The sequence below is a fragment of the Pristiophorus japonicus genome, chromosome 5, assembly GCF_044704955.1.
Source record: "Pristiophorus japonicus isolate sPriJap1 chromosome 5, sPriJap1.hap1, whole genome shotgun sequence".
In the NCBI taxonomy this organism is placed as follows: domain Eukaryota; kingdom Metazoa; phylum Chordata; class Chondrichthyes; family Pristiophoridae; genus Pristiophorus; species Pristiophorus japonicus.
This window is the reverse complement of record NC_091981.1, coordinates 63,937,490-63,961,479: the sequence shown is the minus strand read 5'-3', so window position 1 is coordinate 63,961,479 and position 23,990 is coordinate 63,937,490. Positions and strand designations below refer to the sequence as shown.

At 45.4% G+C, this 23,990-nt stretch overlaps 1 protein-coding gene across 12 annotated transcripts in view; it reads left to right on the top strand.

Moving 5' to 3' along the window:
• The window catches only part of atxn1a (ataxin 1a), a 399,635-nt gene that overhangs the window by 334,843 nt on the left and 40,802 nt on the right, over positions 1 to 23,990 (top strand). Inside the window, exons 1-2 of one of the 12 annotated variants that reach the window (XM_070880693.1) lie at positions 14,876 to 14,905; positions 15,087 to 15,282. The exons of 9 other annotated variants lie outside the window; for them this stretch is intronic. The gene's annotated coding sequence lies outside the window, so the exon portion shown is untranslated. Of the gene's footprint in view, positions 1 to 11,060; positions 11,112 to 14,875; positions 14,906 to 15,086; positions 15,283 to 23,990 lie in introns of those variants that run through there. 2 more of the 12 variants (XM_070880694.1, XM_070880695.1) reach the window with 2 other exon arrangements.

The following is a 23,990-nucleotide window of genomic DNA, read 5'->3' as shown; positions in this document are numbered from 1 at the left end:
CCAATACATGGGGCAAAGGAAATCAGGGATGCACAAGAGGCCAGAATTAGAGGAGCACAAGAGTTCTGAGGGCTGTGGGGCTGGCGCTGGTTAGAGACAGGAACATAGCTTTGTAAACAAGGGAGCTGCATCAGTTCAGTGCGATTCGGTTAGGGTGCACCACTGAAGCTGGGTTAATCTGACTTTATTGCAACACTCCTGTGTTACATGACAGCACTTTCCTATGAATAAATAATTAAGTTAACTAAGAATATTAAATGTATCGAAACTGCTGAGACATGTACATACTGAGATCTACAATGCTATGGTTATTTACCTAAAGCCACTGTCTCGAGTTGCCAGCTATAGCTGAATGCAAAACTGCCGGAACTTGCCGAATTTGAAATCCAGAAAACTCATTGTTAGCAGGTCCTGGCTGTTTTACAAGTGACTTGCTATTAGCTGTGTGGGACCTACACTTTTGGACAGAGGCTACAGTGCGAGTCTCATTCAATGTAAAAGCAACGAGCGTGTTGCGCTATACAACACTCCTTTGATAAAATGTTAGTGTAATTCAGATCATCAAAATCTAGTTTGTTGCCCAGTCATACCCAGTAGCTGTTGGAACATGTTGCCAGTGGGATAATCATTTTCATGTTGGCATTTGCAGTCATTGACAAAAAAAAAGTCCCGAGGCGTAATGGCAAAAATGGATACCGAGCCAAAGAAAGAGATTCCCGGTCCTCTGCTTCCTGTGCGCGCTCACCAGAAAATGGCTAAAAAGATCCGCACCTACTTTTCGTACTGCGCCTGAGATCTCTGTCCTGAGGCCTCCTCTTCTTGCGCAACGGAGCGCGTTCACGCCTGGACATCTGTAGGAGCCACGTGGACCTGGATACCCAGTCCAAAACTCCTATTACTATGAATGAAAAACACTCCCAAACATTACATTAAAAAAAATTTTTAAAACACCTCACATAAATACATTATAGAAATTAAAGTTAATATAAATGTTTTTGGAAAAGAAAATATTTGCCGATTTATAAAAAAAAAAGGTTTTAATTATGGTTTAAAATAAACTTACCTTAGTGGGCAGGGTTTTTTTTAAACATTAAAATGTTTTTTTTTAATTTTATTTTTATGTTTTTGTATGTTTCAAAACTCTTACGCTGGTAAAAGTAGGCTATGTGTCTGCTTTTGCCAGGCGCAAGAGTTTTAAGGACATTCGCAGGGCAAGAGATGAGAAAATAGCCCAATCTCTGCTGTGGGAATGTCCTTCTCCCCGAGATGTGAGTGATCTGTCAAGCCAGAAACTTGACAGATCGGAAAAGCCGTTTTTTGGCGCAGGCGCATTGCACGCCAAAAACCGGCTTTTGCGGTACCTTCCAGGATGGACCTGGGGAGGCTGGGATTTCAAGGCCATTAAGAGACCATACAATCTGACCCAGTTACCTGTGGGGTAAAGGGCTGGGGGTGGGTGGGGGGAAGAGGGGTGGTGAAATGCAGTCTTTCAGAGAGTTACAGGTAAATTAAACTGATGGTTACAACAACAGAAACTTGCATTTATATAGTGCCTTAAATGTAGAAAAGCAACCCAGAGTGCTTCATGGATGCGTAAAGAAAAAGAATAGACGCCGAGCCAAAGGAGGGTGACCAACAATTCTGACCCAGTCAGGTTTTACTTGCGATGAGCTATTTGCTATAATTGTCACAGATCGAACTAGACAGGATAGTGCTTATGTACTGGTGCATCATTGCACTGTAATAAACTCAATGATGCCTTTTTTTTTCATGAGATTAATTGAATATTCTCTGTTGATAAGTTGTCGACTCTTGGTGCGCCATTTACTTAACATGTACACTGTGTGCTCATAATTCTCTAGAAAACTTGCATCACCTATTGGAACAGAGATGGTGGTAAATCCACATTTGAGAGCAGATGTCAGGGTGTGAGTGGAGACCATTCTGCTAAGTTTTGTGAAGACACGTGTAGCTATGGGTATTTGTTATTCAAATCACTGAAGCTCACCAAAATCTAGTCAAATACAGTAGGCAAGCAAGTGATAGACTTATTCACTTGCATGGATCAATGTTAAATTGTGCTGCTGATTGAGCGTTTGTCTTTGCTGTCAGCTGGGCCGGGGCCTTTGTGTACAACTAGCTCCGAGTCCGAAATATGAAGCACTCTGTGGAACAAACGTGTTGATTAGATTCCAAGGTCAGACAATTTTGAGAAAAATGTGAGTACATTTTTTGGAAGCCTTTATAAATTGAATTTAGAACCAATGATTGTAGAGCATGGTGCATTGTACTGATCAACTTTAGTTGGTCACATTAATTATATACATGGAGGAGTTTTAAAAATCTGATCTAGAAATAATATACAGTCAGGCATTGATTTCCCCATTAAATTTGACACACATTCTAATGACTAAAAAGGGCACATTAGATTGGGGATGAATCTAATACTGTGCACTCCTCCCTAGTGGTGTAATTCTTTATAGCTGCTTTCACATTGTGTGAACCCACATTAGCGCTGCCGAGTCTTGAAGCATGAGCTTTGTGCAGCCGGCTGCAAGATAAATGTAAAGTTTCCAGGACACTCTATCACTATTGATAGCAGGTCATAGAATCATAGAAATTTACAGGACAGAGGGAGGTCATTCGGCCCATGAATGTGGTGGCCGCAAAACAGCTATTCAGACTAATCCCACTTTCCAACTCTTGGTCCATAGCCTTGTAGGTTACAGCACTTCAAATGTATATCCAAGTACTTCTTAAATGCGATGAGCATTTCTGCCTCTATCATCCTTTCAGGCAGTGAGTTCCAGACGCCCACCACCCTCTGGGTGAAAGAAGTTCTTCACAACTCCCCTCTAATTTGTCTACTAATTACTTTAAATCTATGCCCCCTGGTTATTGACCTGTCTGCTGGGGGAAATAGGTCATAGAAATTTACAGCACAGAAGGAAGCCACTTTGGCCCATCATGTCTGCGCCGACTGACCAAGAGCAATCCAGCCTAATCCCACTTTCCAGCTCTTGGTATGTAGCCGTGTACTTTACGGCACTTGAAGTGCACATCCAAGTATTTTTTAAATGTGGTGAGGCTTTCTGCCTCTACCACCCTTTCAGGCAGTGAGTTCCAGACCCCCGCCACCCTCTGGATCTATAAATTTTCCCTCATATTTCCTCTATATACCTCACCCCTCCACCCCCCCCCCCCCCCCTCCCAATTACTTTAAATCTATGCCCCTGGTTGTTGACCCTCTGCCAAGGGGAACAGATCCTGGTGCCATGGACTTAGCTGCTGCTGCCTTCCCCAGATGAGCCATCTCCCCCAACAGTAAAATGATGGAATCAATTATTAAGGATGTCATAGCAGTGCATTTGGAAAGAGGTGACATGATGGGTCCAAGTCAGCATGGATTTGTGAAAGGGAAATCATGCTTGACAAATCTTCTGGAATTTTTTGAGGATGTTTCCAGTAGAGTGGATAAGGGAGAACCAGTTGATGTGGTATATTTGGACTTTCAGAAGGCGTTCGACAAGGTCCCACACAAGAGATTGATGTGCAAAGTTAGAGCACATGGGATTGGGGGTAGTGTACTGACATGGATTGAGAACTGGTTGTCAGACAGGAAGCAAAGAGTAGGAGTAAATGGGGACTTTTCAGAATGGCAGGCAGTGACTAGTGGGGTACCGCAAGGTTCTGTGCTGGGGCCCCAGCTGTTTACACTGTACATTAATGATTTAGATGAGGGGATTAAATGTAGTATCTCCAAATTTGCGGATGACACTAAGTTGGGTGGCAGTGTGAGCTGCGAGGAGGATGCTGTGAGGCTGCAGAGCGACTTGGATAGGTTAGGTGAGTGGGCAAATGCATGGCAGATGAAGTATAATGTGGATAAATGTGAGGTTATCCACTTTGGTGGTAAAAACAGAGAGACAGACTATTATCTGAATGGTGACAGATTAGGAAAAGGGGAGGTGCAAAGAGACCTGGGTGTCATGGTACATCAGTCATTGAAGGTTGGCATGCAGGTGCAGCAGGCGGTTAAGAAAGCAAATGGCATGTTGGCCTTCATAGCAAGGGGATTTGAATACAGGGGCAGGGAGGTGTTGCTACAGTTGTACAGGGCCTTGGTGAGGCCACACCTGGAGTATTGTGTACAGTTTTGGTCTCCTAACCTGAGGAAGGACATTCTTGCTATTGAGGGAGTGCAGCGAAGGTTCACCAGACTGATTCCCGGGATGGCGGGACTGACCTATCAAGAAAGACTGGATCAACTGGGCTTGTATTCACTGGAGTTCAGAAGAATGAGAGGGGACCTCATAGAAACATATAAAATTCTGACGGGGTTAGACAGGTTAGATGCAGGAAGAATGTTCCCAATGTTGGGGAAGTCCAGAACCAGGGGTCACAGTCTAAGGATAAGGGGTAAGCCATTTAGGACCGAGATGCGGAGGAACTTCTTCACCCAGAGAGTGGTGAACCTGTGGAATTCTCTACCACAGAAAGTTGTTGAGGCCAATTCACTAAATATATTCAAAAAGGAGTTAGATGAGGTCCTTACTGCTAGGGAGATCAAGGGGTATGGCGAGAAAGCAGGAATGGGGTACTGAAGTTGAATGTTCAGCCATGAACTCATTGAATGGCGGTGCGGGCTAGAAGGGCCGAATGGCCTACTCCTGCACCTATTTTCTATGTTTCTATGTTTCTATGTTTCTACCCAAGGTGGTATATCTGTTTTGGAGGGAGATGACCGCAGGGGGCCCCTGTACTACCTTCCCTCTACTGCTCTGCCTGATGGTCACCCATTCCCTATCTGGCTGTGTAACCTTTACCTGCGGTGTGACCAACTCACTAAACGTGCTATTCATGACATTCTCAGTACATTGATATCTTCCTGCACTCTGCAGCTTTCCTCTTCATTATCAACCACACAATCTATTTTAGTGTCATCTGCAAACTTCTTAATCATACCCCCAACATTCAAGTCCAAGTCATTGGTATATACCACAAAAAGCAAGGAACCCAGCACTGAGCCCTGCAGAACCCCACTGGATACAGTCTTCTAGTCACACAACACCCATTGCTTCCTGCCTCTGAGCCAATTTTGGGTCCAACTTGCTACTTTGCCCTGGACCCCATGGGCTTTTACTTTCGTGACCAGTCTGTCATGTAGGACCTTAACAAATGCTTTGCTAAAATCCATATACACTACATCATATGCACTGCTCTCATCGACAAATCCATGCTGACTGTCCTTGATTAATCCAGGATTTTTCCCAATTTTCCCACTACTGAGGTTAAGCTGACTGGCCTCTAATTGCTCGGTCTATCCCTTTCTCCCTCTTTAAAACAGGTAAAACATTAGAAGTCCTCCAGTCCTCTGGCACCACATCTGTAGCCAGAGAGAACTGGAAAATGATGGTCAGAGCCTCTGCTATTTCCTCTTTTGCTTCTCTACCACAGAAAGTTATTGAGGCCAGTTCGTTAGATATATTCAAAAGGGAGTTAGATATGGCCCTTACGGCCAAAGGGATCAAGGGGTATGGAGAGAAAGCAGGAACGGAGTACTGAGGTTGAACGATCAGCCATGATCTTATTGAATGGCGGTGTAGGCTTGAAGGGCCGAATGGCCTGCTCCTGCACCTAATTTCTATGTTTCTATGTTTGTTTCTCTGAGGCCTGGGATATATTTCATCCGGGCTTATGGATTTATCCATTTTCAAAGCTGCTAAGCATGTCAGTACTTCCTCTCTCACTATCTTTATCTTATCTAATATTTCACACTTCTCCTCCCTCATTGTAAAGTCTGCATCGCCCCTCTCGTTTGTGAAAATAGATGCAAAGTATTAATTAAGAATTATACTCGCGTCTTCTGCCCCCACAAGCAGATTTCCTTATGGTCTCTAATAGGCCCACTCTTTCTCTAGTTATCCTCTTGCTCTTAACGTATTTATAAAACATCCTTGGGTTTTCCCTGATTTTACTTGGCAACATTTTTTCATGCTTTTCCTGATATCTTAATTGCACCCCTGCACTTTTTATACTCCTCGAGTTTCTGCATTATTGAGTTCTCTGTTTCTGTCATAAGCTTCCCTTTTTTTCTTTGTTTTGCCCTGTATGTCCCTTGACATCCAGGGGGCTCTAAATTTGTTGGCCCCACCCTTTTTCTTTAAGGGAACATACTTGCTCTGTACCCTCAGGATCTCTTTGCCTCCCACTGCTTGACACTGATTTACCAGCAAGTACCTGTTTCCAGTCCACTTTGGCCAAATCCCATCTCAGCTCAGCAAAATTGGCTTTACCCCATTTGAGAACTTTTTTTTCCTTGTCCACCTTTTATCCTTTTACATACCTACCCTAAATTTTACTGAATTATAATCACTAGCACCAAAATGCTCTCCCACTGATACCCTTCCCTTCTTCATTCCCCAAAGCCAAGTCCAGAACCGCACCCTCCCTTGTTGGGCTTGTTACATACTGGCTAATGAAGTTCTCTTGAATGCACTTTAGGAATTCCGCACCCTCTGTACCATTCACACTACTTTCTCCCCCCAGTTACTATTAGGGTAGTCGTCCTTTAGAAAGGCATGGATTAATGAAGGACAGTAGGCATGGATTTGTTAAGGGAAGATCGTGTCTGACTAAATTGATTGAATTTTTTAAGGAGGTAACAAGGAGGGTTGATCTGCTCTATTTAGGCACCTCATCATTGTATACATGTCAATCAAGTCTCACTTCAGCCTCCTCTGCTCCAAAGAAAACATCCCCAGCCGATCCAATTTTTCCTCACAGCTAAAATTCTCTAGTCCTGCCAACATACTCGTCAATTTCCGCTGTGCAATCACATCTTTCCTGTAACCAGAACTGTACGCAGTACTCTAGCTCTGGCCTAACTAGTGTTTTATACAATTCAAGCATAACCTAGGCTCTTATTATCCATGCCTTGGCTAATAAAGGAAAGTATCCCATATGCCTTCTTAACCACCTCAACTACCTGTCCTGCTACCTTCAGGGAACTGTGGACATGCACTCCAAGGTCCCTCTTTTCCTCTACACTTCTCAGTATCCTATCACTTGTCTTGCCTTGTTAGCCCTCCCCAAATGCATTACCTCACCCTTCTCTGGATTGAATTCCATTTACCACTTTTCTGCCCAAATGACCAGTCCATTGATAACTTCCTGCAGTTTGCAGCTTTCTTCCTCACAATCAGCCACACGATTTTTGTATCCTCTGCAAACTTCTTAATCATGCCCCCTACATTGAAGCCTAAATCATTGATATATACCACAAAAAGTAAGGGACCTAGTACTGAGCCCTGCGGAACCCCACTGAAAACAGCTTTCCAGTCACAAAAACATCTGTCGACCATTATCCCTTTGATTCCTGCCACTGAGCCAATTTTGGATCCAACTTACCACATTCCTTTGGATCCCATGGGCTTTTACTTTTCTGACCAGTCTGCCATGTGTGACCTTGTCAAAAGCCTTGCTAAAATCCATGTAGACTACATCAAAAGCACTACCCTCATCAACCTTCCTTGTTTCCTCCTTTTTAAAAAAAATTCAATCAAGTTAATCAGACATGACCTTCAATTAACAAATCCATGCTTTTCTAAATGACGATTAATACTGTCCCTCAGAATTTTTTCCAATAATTTTCCCACCACTGAGATTTGGTTGACTAGCCTGTAATTACTTGGTCTATCCCGTTCTCCCTTTTTAAACAATGGTACAGCGTTTGTAGTCCTCCGGCACCACGCCTGTAGCCAGAGAGGATTGAATAATGATAGTCAGAGCCTCTGCTATTTCCTCCCTTGCTTCTTTTAATGGCCTAGAATACATTTCATCCAGGCCTGGTGATTTATCTACTTTCAAAGATGCCAAATCCCTTAATACTTCCCCTCTCACTGTTTATCTCATTTAATATTTCACACTCCTCCTCCTTAAATACTATGTCTTCATCGTCCCTCTATTTTGTGAAGACAGACGCAAAGTATTCATTAAGAACCATACCCACACCTTCCGCCTCCAAACATAAGCTTCCAATTTGGTCTCTAATAGGCCCTACTCTTTCTTTAGTTATCCTCTTGCTCTCTCTTAGATCAAAGGAAGAGGCTTATAATGTTGCCAAAAAGAACACTAAGCTTGAGGATTGGGAAGATTTTAGAATTCAGCAAAGGAGGACCAAGGAATTGATAGAGAAAATAGAATGAGAGTAAACCAGCGAGAGACATAAAAACAGACTGTAAAAGCTTCTATAGGTATGGAAAAGATTAGCAAAATTAAATGTGGGTCCCTTACAGGCTGAGACAAGAGAAATTATAATGGGAATAAGGAAATGGCAGAGAAATAAACAAATACTTTGTCTGTCTTCATGGAAGAAGATGTAAAAAACAACCTGGAACTAGTGGAGAACCAAGGGTTTAGCAAGAATGAGGAACTGAAAGAAATTAGTATTAGTAAAAAAATGGTACTGAAGAAATTAATGGGACTGAAAGCCGATAAATCCCCTGGACCTAGGGTTTTGAAAGAGGTGGCTATAACGATAGTGGATGCATTGGTTGCCATCTTCCAAAATTCCATGGATTCTAGAAAGGTTCCTTTGGATTGGAGGGTAGCAAATGTAACCCCGCTATTTAAGAAAGGTGAGAGAGAGAAAACAGAGAACTACAGACCAATTAACCTGACATCAGTAGTAGGGAAAATGCTAAAATCTATTTACTAAGAATGTGGTAACAGGGCACTTAGAAAATAATAATAGGATTAGGCAGAGTCAACACAGATTTATGAAAGGGAAATCATGTTTGACAAATCTGTTTTTTGAGGTTGTAACTCGCAGAATAGATAAGGGGGAACCAGTGGATGCGGTGTCTTTGGATTTTCAGAAGGCATTCGATAAGGTGCCACACAAGAGGTTATTAAACAAAATTAGGGCTCATGGGATTGAGGATTGGTTAATGGACAGAAAAGAGAGCGTAGGAATAAACGGGTCATTTTCAGGTTGGCAGACTATAACTAGTGGGGTACCGCAAGGATCAGTGCTTGGGCCTCAGCTATTCACAATCTAAATCAATGATTTGGATGAGGGGACCAAATGTAATATATGCAAGTTTGCTGATACATTCTCCCCTAGCTTTGTAAGTTGTGAGGAGGATACAAAGAGACTTCAAGGGGATGGAGACAGGCTAAGTGAGTGGGCAAGAACGTGGCAAATGGAATATAATGTGGAAAAATGTGAAGTTATCCACTTTGGTTAGAAAAATAGAGTATTTTTTAAATGGTGAGATTGGGAAATATTTATGTTCAGAGGGACTTGGGTGTCCTTGTACACAAATCACAAAGTTATCATGCAGGTACAGCAAGCAATTAATAAAACAAATGGTGTATGTTGGCCTTTATTACAGGGGGATTTGCGTACAACAGTAAAGATGTCTTACTGCAATTATATAGGGCCCTGGTGAGACCACACCTGGAGTAATGTGCACAGTTTTGGTTTCCTAAGGAAGGATATACTTGCCATAGAGGGAGTGCAACGAAGGTTCATTCGACTGAATCCTAGGATGGGGAGGTTGTCCTCCGTGGAGAGATTGAGTAGACTAGGCCTACATGCCCTAGAGTTTAGAAGAATGAGAGGTGATCGCATTAAAATATACAAAATTCTTACAGGGCTTGACAGGGTAGATGCAGGGAGGATGTTTCTCCTGGCTGGGGAGTTGAGAACCAGGGGTCACAGTCTCAGAATAAGGGGTTGGCCATTTAGGATAGATGAGAAGAAATTTCTTCACTGAGGGTGGTGAGTCTTTGGAATTCTCTACCCCAGAGAGGTACAGATGCTTACTATATTCAAGAGAGATCGTTAGATTTTTGAATATTATGGGAATCGAGGGATATGGGGAAGGTGGAGTTGAGGCAAAAAAAAAAATCAGCCATGATCTTATTGAATAGTGGAGCAAGCTCAAGGGGCCGAATGGCCTACTCCTGTGCCTAATTCTTATGTTATGTTCTTATGTATTTATAAAACATCTTTGGGTTTTCCTTTGAGTTTACTTGCCCATATTATTTCATGCCCTCTCTTTGCTTTCCTAATTTTTAATTTCAACCCATGCGCTTTCTATACTCTCGGCTTTCTGCAGTATTTAGCTCTCGGTATCTGACACAAACTTCCCTTTTTTGCCTTATCCTACCCTGTATGCCCCATAATATCCAGAGGCTCTAGATTTTGGAGTCCCACCCCTTTTTTTGTGGGAACATATTTGCTCTGAACCCTTGAATGCCTCGCACTGCTCTGACACTGATTTACCTTTAAGTAGCTGTTTCCAATCCACTTTTGCTAAATCACAATTCAGCTTAGTAAAATTGGCCTTTCCCCAATCAAGAATTTCTCGTCCTGATCTATCTTTGTCCTTTTCCATAACTGCTAAATCTAATTGAATTATGATCACTACCTCAAATGCTCTCCCACTGAAACCCCTTCCACTTGCCCAGCTTCTTTCCCTAAATCGTCATAGGCAGTCCCTCAAAATCGAGGAAGACTTGCTTCCACTTCAAAAGTGAGTTCTCAGGTGACTGTACAGTCCAATGCGGGTATTACAATCTCTGTCACAGGTTGGACCGACAGTCATTAGAGGAAAGGGTGGCTGGGGAGTCTGGTTTGCCGCACGCTCCTTCCGCTGCTTACGCTTGTTTTCTACATTCTCTCGGCGATGAGACTCGAAGTGCTCAGCGCCCTCCTGGATGCTGTTCTTCCACTTAAGGCGGCGTTTGGCCAGGGACTCCCAGGTGTCGGTGGAGATGTTGCACTTTATCAAGGAGGCTTTGAGGGTGTCTTTGATTCGTTTCCTCTTCCCACCTGGGGCTCGCTTGCCTGTAGGAGTTCCGAGTAGAGCCCTTGCTTTGGGAGTCTTGTGTCGGGCATGCGAATAATGTGGCCTGCCCAACGGAACTGGTTGAGTGGCCAGTGCTCCGATGCTGGGGTTGTTGGCCTGATCGAGAACACTAACGTTGGTGTGTCTGTCCTCCCAGGGGATTTGCAGGATCTTGCGGAGACATCATTGGTGATATTTCTACAGCGATTTGAGATGTCTACTGTATATGGTCCACGTCTCTGAGCCATACAGGTAGGGTGGGTATCACTGCAGGTGATCTTGTACCCGTCATCTTGTACAGGTCCCACCTCCCTTGTAACCAGTCCCAGTGCCTCAAGAATCTAAAGCCCTCCCTCCTGCACCATCTCTCCAGCCACGCATTCATCTGCTCTATCCTATTTCTGTACTCAGTAGAACATGGCAACGGGAATAATCCATAATTACTACCTTTTGAGATCCTGTTTAGTAATCTCTTTCCTAGCTCCCTAAAATCTGCCTCCTGGACCTCATCCCTCCTTCTACCTATATCAGTGGTACCAATGTGGACCACGACCTCTGGCTGTTCACCCTCCCCCCTTGGAATGTCCTGCAGCCGCTCAGTGATATCCTTGATCCTAGAAAGGCAACAAACCTTCCTGGAGGCGCATCTGCAGCTGCAGAAACACCTGTCTGTTCCCCAAACTATTGAATCTCCTTCACTATTGCTGTTTCTGACCTTCACCACATCCTCCCGCCCCCCCGGACAGCTAAGCCACCCATGGTGCTGGGGACATGGCTCTGGCCATACTCCCCAAAGGAACTATCGACCTCACCAGTATTCAGAACAGAATACCGGTTGGAGAGCAAGATGCACTCATTGACTCTTGCCTGGTTCTCGTCTGTCTAGCAGTCACCCATTCCCTCTCTGCCTGCAACTCTTAAGTTGCAAGATGACCACCTCCTGAAACATACTATCCACATAGCTCTTAGCCTTGCGGATGCACTGCAGTGATCCAGCTGCTACTCAAGCTCCGAAACCTGGAGCTCAAACTCCTCCACCTGACATCACTTCCTGATGTGGTTGTCCAGGACACGAGAAGTATCATGGACTTCCCACATGGCACAGGATGTGCATTTGATGGGATAGAGGTGCCCTGCCATGCCTCTATTTAATAAACTACTAATTAAACTTTAGTGTAACCCACTGACCAAACTTAGAGAGAAAAAATGTACTCAAGTTTAACAAGCACCACAGAGATACTAAACACGAAGAAACTATATATTAGCCATCTCGATACTTGGGGGGTGGGTACAGTGGCGTAGTGGTTATGTTATTGGACTAGTGATCCAGAGACACGAGTTCAAATTCCACCATGGCAGCTGGGGAATTTAAATTCAGTTAATTAAATAAATCTAGAATTTTTTTTAAAGCTAGCATCAGTAATGGTGGCCATGAAGCTACCGGATTGTTGTAAAAACCCAACTCGTTGACGAATGTCCTTAAGGGAAGGAAATCTGTCAATCCTCATCCGGCCTATACATGACTCCAGGCCCACAGCAACTGCCCTCTGAAATGGCCGAGCAAGCCACTCATTTGTGCCAAACCGCTACGGCAAAGTCAGCACTGGGAGTACCTTCATCACAAGGACTGCAGCGGTTCAAAAAGGTGGCTCAGCACTACCAAGAGCAACTAGGGTGGGCAATAAATGCAACGCCCACATCCCGTGAATGAATAACTTTAAAAAAAAAAACTTTGAGTTGGCGCGAGAAACCGCCTTCTTCCTCTCCACCGAATTCCTATTATCAGCAAATTCTTCTTCTCTGCTTGCGATCCACTCCGATTGCAATTTCCACAGCCCTGTCTCCAAGCTCTGTGCTCAAGCCTTTGGAGTAGTTGGTTTTAGTGAGTTTTACATTCAGATTACAACTATCCACGATTCAGGAAACGACAACTAACATGAATCTAGTATGATGTAAAGGAACTTCCATCAGCAGTAGATACCTGACCTATTTCTAATATAAATCAAGAGTTTTTATAATTCCTTCTTTGCCTGCCTGATGATGCATGCTCACAGTTGCTGTTTACAAATTGACTTTCAGTATTCAAAACTGTTTTATACTGCAAACGAATAAAAAAAAATCTAAGCGCAACCTAACTGCGTTGCAGTGCTGTATTTACCAGTGGATGGCGCCGCTGGCTCTGTAAATCGACTGCGCCTCAGGTCTTGCCATAGTGCACGTGCACAAACTGCCCGTGACGGTTTGATAGCTACGGCGCGTGTGCAAGGTATTTATGTATTGTCCAGGTACATTAAATGTATAAGTACAATGGTGCGCCACAGAGGGCTATGTGGTGGGAGACCTGAAAGTACCTGCAAGACAGAGTATAAAAGACTGCCCACCACACCTGAGAGGCACTCTGGAGTTACACAATAAAGGACTAAGGTCACAGCAGTTACTACAACACCAGACCATGTGGAGTCAGTGATTTGAGTGCTACAAACATCACATTGGCGACAAGGACACGGACGAACTTCACGCAACCATGGCTACTCTGGGCTCGCTAAAAGATTTTACGGTGGGCAATGATTGGGAAGCCTTTACGGAAAGGCTCGCGTACTACTTCACAGCAAACGACCTGACGGGGAACACTGATGCACTGAGAAGCGTAAGGCGATATTGCTTTCCAGTTGTGGTGATGAGGTTTACTGTCTTGTCAGGGATTTGCTGACACCCACGAGCGCCAGGTGTAAGTCATATGAGGAGCTGATCGCACTCATTCATGACCAACTGAAACCGAAGGAGAGCATTCTCACGGCCCGGCACAAATTCTACTACCACTGCAGACCTGAGGGCCAGGATGTCACCAAATATGCTGCGGACCTCAGGAGACTCGCGGCGCCGTGTGATTTTGGCACACACCTTGACGACGCGTTGCGAGATGTCTTTTTATGGGGATTGCCCATGAGGGTCTCCTTCACAAGCTGCTATCCACTGAACCCACAGTCACCCTGAAGCAAGCCATCACCATCAGCAGGGCATTTATAACCTTGACGTGCAGCACCAAGCAGATGATCCACACAGTCTCGAACCCGGCAGGCACTGTCCACAGGATAGCGCCCACCACGGACAAAACTGCAGAACGTGGCTCTGCCCAGGGCAGGGAGCACGGACCTCGGGGTCTTGGAACTCCGAGTCCGCCGAGGGGGGCTAATCGAGTAGCACCATGCTGGCGCGCTGCGGAGGAAGCCATGGGGCTCACCGGTGCAGGTTTGCAGAGTATACGTGCAATACCTGCTACACGCAAGGCCACCTTCAGCGTATGTGCAAAAGAAACCTGACTCACCGTCTGGCTGAGGAGATGGTAGAGAATCCACCATCCAGCAAGGAGCAGGCAGATGATGAGGCGTTGTTTGGACTGTATGGCCCCAAGTTTCCACACACGGCAAAACAGGCGCCCCTCCGAGCTGGGCGCCTGTTTTTCGCGCCGAAAACGGCGCCTGAAAAAAAACGCGCTATTCTCGAGCGCTTTGCAGCTCGATGTCTGCTTGGCACGGCGCACAGGGGGCGGAGCCTACCACTCGCGCCGATTTTGTAAGTAGGAGGGGGCGGGTACAATTTAAATGAGTTTTTTTCGTGCCGGCAACCCTGCGCGTGCGCGTTGGAGCGTTCGCGCACGCGCAGTGTGAAGGAAACATTGGCACTCGGCCATTTTAAAAAGTGCTGCAGAAAAAGTAAAAATTTGTTTATTGAACCCTTGCAAAGGCTTGCATTTTAATTTTCTTGATATTTCTGTGTGTGAGGGTGAGGGAGTGCATTCTGTAATTAAAGATAGACTCTGATAAAAGAAGCCGTTCATCGGCAGTCTCAATCCCCACACAGACGACAGCAGCCCAGAACTCCTGACCTCAAGCAATCCTGCAGCCTCCACAGACGAGCAGACCCTGGAAGAGCAGGCGTTGATCAGGAAATCCATCGACGGACGACAAATCGGGTTGCAGCTACGGTGGAGGCCGGAACGGCAGGAGAGGAGGCTACAGCAGCGGCGGAGGCTACAGCGGCGGCAGGTATGACCCGGGAGAACGCGACAGCTACTCGGGTGGGCACAAGAGCCAGAGCGGCAGATTAGGCGGCAGTTACGGAGGCCACAGGGACTATGACTGATCGAATCCACAGAACCATTTCTGCCACAATTCAAGATTCAATCGTTCTTGGCCGTTTTTCTTCTTCCTTCTTTACCCCTTCTAGTTCTTCCTAAAACGTCATGCCAGCGTGCTCAAGAGCAGCAGAGTTCAGCAGAACAAAGGCAAGCAGAGCAACTAAAATGGCGGCGCCCAGTGGAAGCCTCGTGGGAACCATAAAATGGCGTCTTAAAAGGGAAATGCACCCGGGAGCTTTAAAAGGGCCTTACACCGTTGGCAGTCCCTACAGAGACATTTGTAAGGCAAGAGCGAGTCTAATTGAGTAATGTGATTTGTATGATGACGTGATTTAGGATAAGAGTTAATACTTTGATGCTATATGGGTACTGTGTTTAAAATGATGGATATGAATGATTTACGAAAAGAGTTAATACCACGAGGTACAAGTAAAAGGGTTAAGGGGTCCGTGACTAACATGCCTAATGGACCAAGGAGATTTTCTATTTTACGTGATTCATGCAATGGTTCAGCGGCTGCAGATGAGCCGCTAAGGCAACTACTGAGAACAGAGGCAACGCACTAGTTGTAATACCCTGTCTCAGCGCAGCTCATTACCTCGGGCAAAAAGGGGCAGCATACTGACACCGACCGTACCTCACCCAGTGAGCTGGGATTAAATAACTGTTCAGTGTACCTGCAACCTTTTGACTTAGCATCTGTACCATACAATATATGTACCATACAAATGTACTGTCCATGTATACCTGCTTTCTGTTGGGGGTTATACTCGTGACTTCATCACCCATGTAAGGACTGCTAATACCACATGCTTGCACCGGATCGCAAGCATAATCTCTACATGGGGGGTGGGGAGGGGGAAAGAGGGAAGTGGATGGTCATGGACTCACACACTCAAATCAACCAGGATGAACAAGGCCAAGGTTACTGGCAATGGCTCTTGGAATTAAGGGGGGAGTGAGATGTTATGTATTGTCCAGGTACATTAAATGTATAAGTACAATGGTGCGCCACAGAGGGCGCTGTGGTGGGAGACCTGAAAGTACCTGCAAGACAGAGTATAAAAGGCTGCCACCACACCTGAGAGGCACTCTGGAGTTGCACAATAAAGGACCAAGGTCACAGCAGTTACTACAACACCAGATCGTGTGGAGTCAGTGATTTGAGTGCTACATACACCACAGTATTGATGTCATAAGTCACTACCACTGCTATTGGGACAGTGCTTTTACTGGCCACAGGCAGCATGGTAATAGTCAGGAAGGCGTTTTTTTTTAAAAAAGGGTCACCATCTTAAAAAAAAATAATGTTGCACATTTAGCTTTCGGTCTCTAACAGCTGCATGAGGCAAGAGTCCGTATTCAAGAAGATAAAAGTAACTAAAGGCTCATGATAGTGATTGCTGGGATGGAGCCATCTCTTTTCTCCTCTTCCCCCTCTTTCCCCCCCACCCTACCTGCCATATAGACACATTGAAGTAATATATTTAAACGCACCGATATAGGATCAGTGTTCTAATTGCTGATGGATATATTTCTACAGCTTCAATTGTGTTTATTTTTGGCAAAGTTAAAACTAAATGTCTGAATGTAATTTAAAACCTATTTTAACAGAAAACTTACTTTCATATTTGCTTGGTGTGAAGACACTCTTGACTTTGAATCTTTTAAAAAAATTTGCGCTCGGGGTGTGGATGATGCTGGCACAGCCTCATTTATTGCCCGTCCTTGCCCCCAAAAGGGGTGGTGATGGACGATCATCTTCAACCACTGCAGTCAATGTGATGGTGATGCTCCTACAATGGTGATTGTAGAATTAAAATAAACAAATTCTGCAAAAAGAATCTGCTGCTGCTGGGTGTCAGCATTCTTTTCAGGCTTGTGCAATGATTAAAATGCAGTTTCTTTTCTTCAAAAGAAAAAGCCCTGTCTCCTTTTCCTGCCTGTTTAACCCTCACCTTTTTCCTGAAACTGTTGTCTCCTTGCTGATGTACAGTTTCACCAATGCCCGTCACTCTCTGGGACCTGTCCAAGTGACCATTCTTAACGTGCGAGGTAAAGAGAGAGTGCCGACAGGCTATTCGACCACACCAAGTAGAGAGGGCAGTAAAGCCAAACCTGATCCTGTCCTCAAAAAAGAAAATGACTGCATTTGCTGGAAATCTGAAAGAAAAACAGAAAATACTGGAAACACTCAGCAGGTCTGGCAGCATCTGGTGTTTCCAGTATTTTCTGTTTTTTGTCTGATCCTGTCCTCGCCTGACATTTTTCTTTTGCTCAGCTTTTGAGATTTCGGGGTGGTAATGGTGGTGGGGCGGTACTGATGCTGCCTGGAAAATGTTTGCGCTCTAGTTTGCAAAATTCTGCAAAAAATGAGGTTCCATGATCCGGGGTGGGGGGTGCAAAATCAGGCATTACACAAGGAAGTTTGTGCGCCCCTGTGGAAAATCGCGATGTTAAAAAAAAGTTTTGTTGATGTAAGGAACTTCATTGCAGCTCAGTGCCCTGCAGCATAACGTTGTATATTGTATGGTTTTATTTTGATGGGAGTTTTTGTTACTTTGTTGCAGTAAAATTTATGATTCATCCTTTGCCATTGGTGTCTTGTGTATCATTCCAATGTTCACCGGAGTTCTGCCTTTATGGGGGCACATAGCGAGTCCAGTATTAGCTCCATCCCTCAACTTCCTCCATTTAGGAGAGCCGGTCCATTATGTGCTGGCAACTTGCGACACTTGGTCCGGCTATATCTCCATGCTGCCTCCCCCGTGGATGGTGTGGCTATTCAATGGGGGCCTCGCCAGCTCCTCTTCGTCGTCCTCCTCCTTCTGAGGTGGGCATGCAATTCCCATTGGCAATGCCTGGCCTCCTCATGATGGCCACGTTGTGCAACATGCAGCACACCACAATGAATTCGGATACCTGTTGAGGGAAGTATTGAAGGCAGCCTCCAGAGCAGTCCAGGCATTGATCTGCCTGTCGGACGTGGCATAATTCTGTTAGCACTTTCTTTCGGAAGAGCAGCCTTCTCACACACTGCTCCTCAGAGAACTTGAGGTATGGTTGCCTGTAAACACGTGGGTGGTAAACCCTCTTCCCCAGACGTCTTCGGCTTCACCTCATCCGTGGGTTGACATGGCCAAGAGCCCTTTTTCTAATTTGATGCCGCCTGGCAATAGCATGGAGCATGATATGCTGTCGAACTAATAATGCCCCATTCAGTTCTCTCACTGTAGTTGTAAGGGCACTGTAATGGCAGATAAAAGTGCCGTTTGCAAGTCGGAGCTTCGCATAATGTGATGTGCACAACCGTTGCAGCCAATGGGACCTGCGATGTAGGATCCTCATCCCACATTTAAATACGCTGCCAAAACCGCTTGCTGCACCCTGGGAATGCCTGGCTTTTCAGACATTTCCTGGGGCGGGCGTTAAATGAGGCGTTGTGGCTGAATTTTGTATCCGGGGCGGTAGCAGAGCATTGCACAACGATTGATGTCGTGATCTCAGTGAAACTAGACAGCGGGGCAGTAAGTTTTTGCGCCTCTGCAAACCGTGAGCCAAATTTTCCGGCTGGACGGTAAACGCTGGATGCCCAGCGTTATGCCTAGAGACACCATTTACCGCCCCTCCGTGGCACACACTGAAGCGCAACCAAGCCGAAAATCCAGCCCAATCTCTCGGTCTCTTTATCTCTTGCCCTCTCATTCACTCAGTGGCTCACATTTTACAGCTAGGGTCACTGGATAGTGATCAGCATTATGATCCAGAGGTCAATTGTAGCTCCGTTAATGCAGCCCTGGCTGAGATCAGCTTACTCAGGTGATACTGGGGAGCGATTCTGGGCTGTGTGGCTCACCTGCCTTATCCGACTATGGCAAGTTTTCTTGTATATTCGATCATTTTATACACCCACAGCTTCTCAAATTATCTGCATCAAGCAAGAATCAATTGTAAAAGGATCAATCTATAGTGATTGTCAATTTAAAAATTCTCACTGCTCGTAGTGTGGTCAGATCCTACTACAGGTGCAGCGTCGAGAATCCGGAGTTCTGGAATGTTCCGGAATCCAGATCCGCCGACCCCGCCGACCTCTGGGGCCCACCGCCACCCGGCCTCAAGCCTCATCTCATCGCCGCTGCCCTTACCTCGGGGCCTCCTCGCCCGCCCACCCGCCCGAACACCATCTCGGCGGGGCCAGCCGGCCTGAACAGCTCCTTGGCAGGAATCTTTCGCCATCCCCCTGCCCCTTTCTGACGTTCCGAAATCCGGAAATACCCGAACCTGGGCTCGGGTGTTTCCGGATTCGTGAAAGCATAGAAACATAAAAGATAGGTGCAGGAGTAGGCCATTCGGTCTTTCGAGCCTGCACCACCATTCAATAGGATCATGGCTGATCATTCACCTCAGTACCCCTTTCCTGCTTTCTCTCCATACCCCTTGATCCCTTTAGCCGTAAGGGCCATATCTAACTCCTTCTTGAATATATCCAATGAACTGGCATCAACAACTCTCTGCGGCAGAGAATTCCACAGGTCAACAACACTGAGTGAAGAAGTTTCTCCTCATCTCAGTCCTAAATGGCTTACCCCTTATCCTTGGACTGTGTACCCTGGTTCTGGACTTACCCAACATCGGGAACATTCTTCCCACATTTAAACTGTCCAAAATTTGATATGTTTCTATGAGATCCCCTCTCATCCTTCTAAACTCCAGTGAATACAGGCCCAGTCGATCCAGTCTCTCCTCAAATGTCAGTCCTGCCATCCCGGGAATCAGTCTGGTGAACCTTCGCTGCACTCCCTCAATAGCAAGAGCGTCCTTCCTCAGATTAGGAGACCAAAACAGAACACACTATTCCAGGTGAGGCCTCACCAAGGCCCTGTACAACTGCAGTAAGACCTCCCTGCTCCTATACTCAAATCCCCTAGTTATGAAGGCCAACATACCATTTGCCTCCTTCACCGCCTGCTGTACCTGCATGCCAACTTTCAATGACTGATGTACCATGACACCCAGGTCTCGTTGCACCTCCCCTTTTCCAAATCTGCCACCATTCGGATAATATTCTGCCTTCGTGTTTTTGCCCCCAAAGTGGATAACCTCACATTTATCCACATTGTACTGCATCTGCCATGCATTTGCCTATTCACCTAACATGTCCAAGTCACCCTGCAGCCTCTTAGAATCCTCCTTACAGCTCACACTGCCACCCAGCTTAGTGTCATCTGCAAACTTGGAGATATTACACTCAATTCCATCATTGATGTATATTGTAAATAGCTGGGGTCCCAGCACTGAGCCCTGCGGCACCCCACTAGTCACTGCCTGTCATTCTGAAAAAGACCCGTTAATCCCGACTCTCTGCTTCCTGTCTGCCAACCAGTTCTCTATCCATGTCATTCTTTACCCCCAATATCATGTGCTTTAATTTTGCACACCAATCTCTTGTGTGGGACCTTGTCAAAAGCCTTTTGAAAGTCCAAATACACTACATCCACTGGTTCTCCCTTGTCCACTCTATTAGTTACATTCTCAACAAATTTTCGAAGATTTGTCAAGCATGATTTCCCTTTTATTAATCCATGCTGACTTGGACCAATCCTGTCTTTCATCTTTAATAATTGATTCCAACATTTTCCCCATTACTGATGTCAGGCTAACCGGTTGATAATTACTCATTTTCTCTCTCCCTCCTTTTTTAAAAAGTGGCGTTACATTAGCTACCCTCCAGTCCATAGGATCAGTTCCTGAGTCGATAGACTGTTGGAAAATGATCACCAATGCATCCACTATTTCTAGGGCCACTTCCTTAAGTACTCTCGGATGCAGACTATTAGACCCTGGGGATTTATCGGCCTTCAATCCCATCAATTTCCCCAACACAATTTCCCGCCTAATAAGGATTTCCTTCAGCTCCTCCTTCTCACTAGACCCTCGATCCCCTAGTATTTCCGGAAGGTTATTCATGTCTTCCTTCGTGAAGACAGAACCAAAGTATTTGTTCAACTGGTCTGCCATTTCTTTGCTCCCCATTATAAATTCACCTGATTCTGACTGCAATGGACCTACGTTTGTCTTCACTAATCTTTTTCTCTTCACATATCTATAGAAGCTTTTGCAGTTAGTTTTTATGTTCCCAGCAAGCTTCCTCTCGTACTCTATTTCCCCCCTCCTAATTAAACCCTTAGTCCTCCTGCTGAATTCTAAATTTATCCCAGTCCTCAGGTTTGCTGCTTTTTCTGGCCAATTTATATGCCTCTTCCTTGGATTTAACACTATCCTTAATTTCCCTTGTTAGCCACGGTTGAGCCACCTTTCCCGTTTTATTTTTATTCCAGACAGGGATGTACAATTGTTGAAGTTCATCCCTGTGATCTTTAAATGTTTGCCATTGTCTATCCACCGTCAACCTTTTTAAGTATCATTCGCCAGTCTATTCTAGCCAATTCACGTCTCATACCATCAAAGTTACCTTTCCTCAAGTTCAGGACTCTAGTCTCTGAATTAACTGTGTCATTCTCCATCTTAATAAAGAATTCTACCATATTATGGTCACTCTTCCCCCAAGGGGCCTTGCACAACAAGATTGCTAATTAATCCTTTCTCATTGCACATCACCCAGTCTAGGATGGCCAGCCCTCTAGTTGGTTCCTCGACATATTGGTCTAGAAAACCATCCCTAATACACTCCAGGAAATCCTCCTCTACCGTATTGCTACTAATTTGGTTAGCCCAATCTATATGCAGATAAAAGTCTCCCATGATAACTGCTGTACCTTTATTGCACGCATCCCTAATTTCTTCTTTGATGCTGTCCCCAACCTCACTACTACTGTTTGGTGATCTGTACACAACTCCCACTAGCAGCTAATGTCCTTCCTTACTGTTGCGCTAATTTCCTCTTTCACCAGCAACGCTACATCACCTCCTTTTCCTTTCTGTCTATCCTTCCTGAATGTTAAGTTCCCAGCCTTGTTCACCCTGGAGCCATGTCTCTGTGATGCTAATTATATCATATTAGTTAATTGCTGCCTGTGCAGTTAATTCGTCTACCTTATTATGAATACTCCTCGTATCGAGGCACAGAGCCTTCAGACTTGTCTTTTTAACACACTTTGCTCCTTTTAGAATTTTGCTATATTGTGGCCCTTTTTGATTTTTGCCTTGGGTTTCTCTGCCCTCCACTTTTACTTTTCTTCTTTCTATCTTTTGCTTCTGCCCCCATTCTACTTCCCTCTGTCTCCCTGTATAGGTTCCCACCCCCTGCCATATTAGTTTAACCCCTCCCCAACAGCACAAGCAAACACTCCCTCTAGGACATTGGTTCCGGTCCTGCCCAGGTGCAGACCGTCGGGTTTGTACTGGTTCCAATGTCCCAGGAATTTGAATCTCTCCCTTCTGCACCACTCAAGCCACCTATTCATCTGAGCTATCCTACGATTCCTACTCTGACTAGCACGTGGCACTGGTAGCAATCCTGAGATTACAACCTTTTGAGGTCCTCTTTTTAATTTAACTCATAGCTCCCTAAATTCAGCTTGTAGGACCTCATCCTGTTTTTTTTTAACCTACATCCTTGGTACCTATCTGCACCACGCCAACTGGCTGTTCATCCTCCCTCTCCAAAATGTCCTGCAGCCGCTCCGAGACATCCTTGACCCTTGCACCAGGGAGGCAACATACCATCCTGGAGTCTCGATTGCGGCTGCAGAAACGTCTATCTAATCCCCTTACTATAGAATCCTCTACCACTATAGCTCTCCGTCTTTTTCCTGCCCTCCTGTGCAGCAGAGCCATCCACGGTGCCATGAACTTGGATGCTGCTGCCCTCCCCTGATGAGTTATCTCTCCCCCCCCCCCCCCCAACAGTACCCAAAGCGGTGTATCTGTTTTGGAGGGGGATGACCGCAGGGGATCCCTGCACTACCTTCCTTGCACTGCTCTTCCTGCTGGTCACCCATCCACTATCTGTGTGTGTCTGTGTAACTTTTACCTGCGGTATGACCAGCTCACTAAACGTGCTATTCACGGCATCCTCAGCATCGTGGATGCTCCAGAGTGAATCCACCCGCAGCTCCAGTGCCGCAATGCGGTCTGTCAGGAGCTGCAGCAGGATACATTTCCCGCACATGTAGTCATCAGGGACACTGGAAGGGTCCATGAGTTACCACATAGCACAAGAGGAGCATGACACGTGTCCGAGCTCTCCTGCCATGACTTAACCCTTAGATTAACTTAATTTGGCAACAACAATGATAAAGGTTACCTACTGATAAAGGAAAAGAAAATGAAAAACTACTCACCAATCACCAATCACCAATCATTTACCCCCGTGGCTGTGATGTCACCCTCCAATCGAAAGCCTGGAATCTGGAATGGCCTTGGTCCCGAGGGTTCCGGATTTTAGGGGCTGCACCTGTATACTGTGATTGCACATTCAAACTGAATGTCAACAATTGGGGAGGGAGGCTGTGAATGGCAGGGAAGAAATGATAGAATTTCCAATTCAGACGGGAAACTCGGATAGTGATTGCAGATGTTTTTCCTCTTAACGTTTCTTCACTGAAAACAGTCTCCTGCTAGGTTGCAGGTCGCCCTCTGTAATTACTTCAAGTGGCTATTCTTCATGTGAGCCTAGATCAAGGATGTTGAACCTTTTGGAGCTATGGGAATAAAGCACATGTCGAAGCCAGTGAGTGGACCGCATGATTTTGCAGAAATTAATCCCAATGCACAGAAAATTCATACAACCTCCTGCACTAAATTGTGAAACTCCATACATTAAGAAACAGCATACAAATGTCGAGACCTCCCATGCATACACAGTCAGGCCCCTAACACAAAACAGTAGGACCCTGGTATGCAAAATGTCCAGGCCCCAACACACACACGGGCCTCGTCCCTTTCATCACACCCATCCTCTTTCCCAACCATCTCTCCCCTGTCTTTCCTCCCATTCTAAATGAATTTTTCTAAAAACAAATAAATATAAT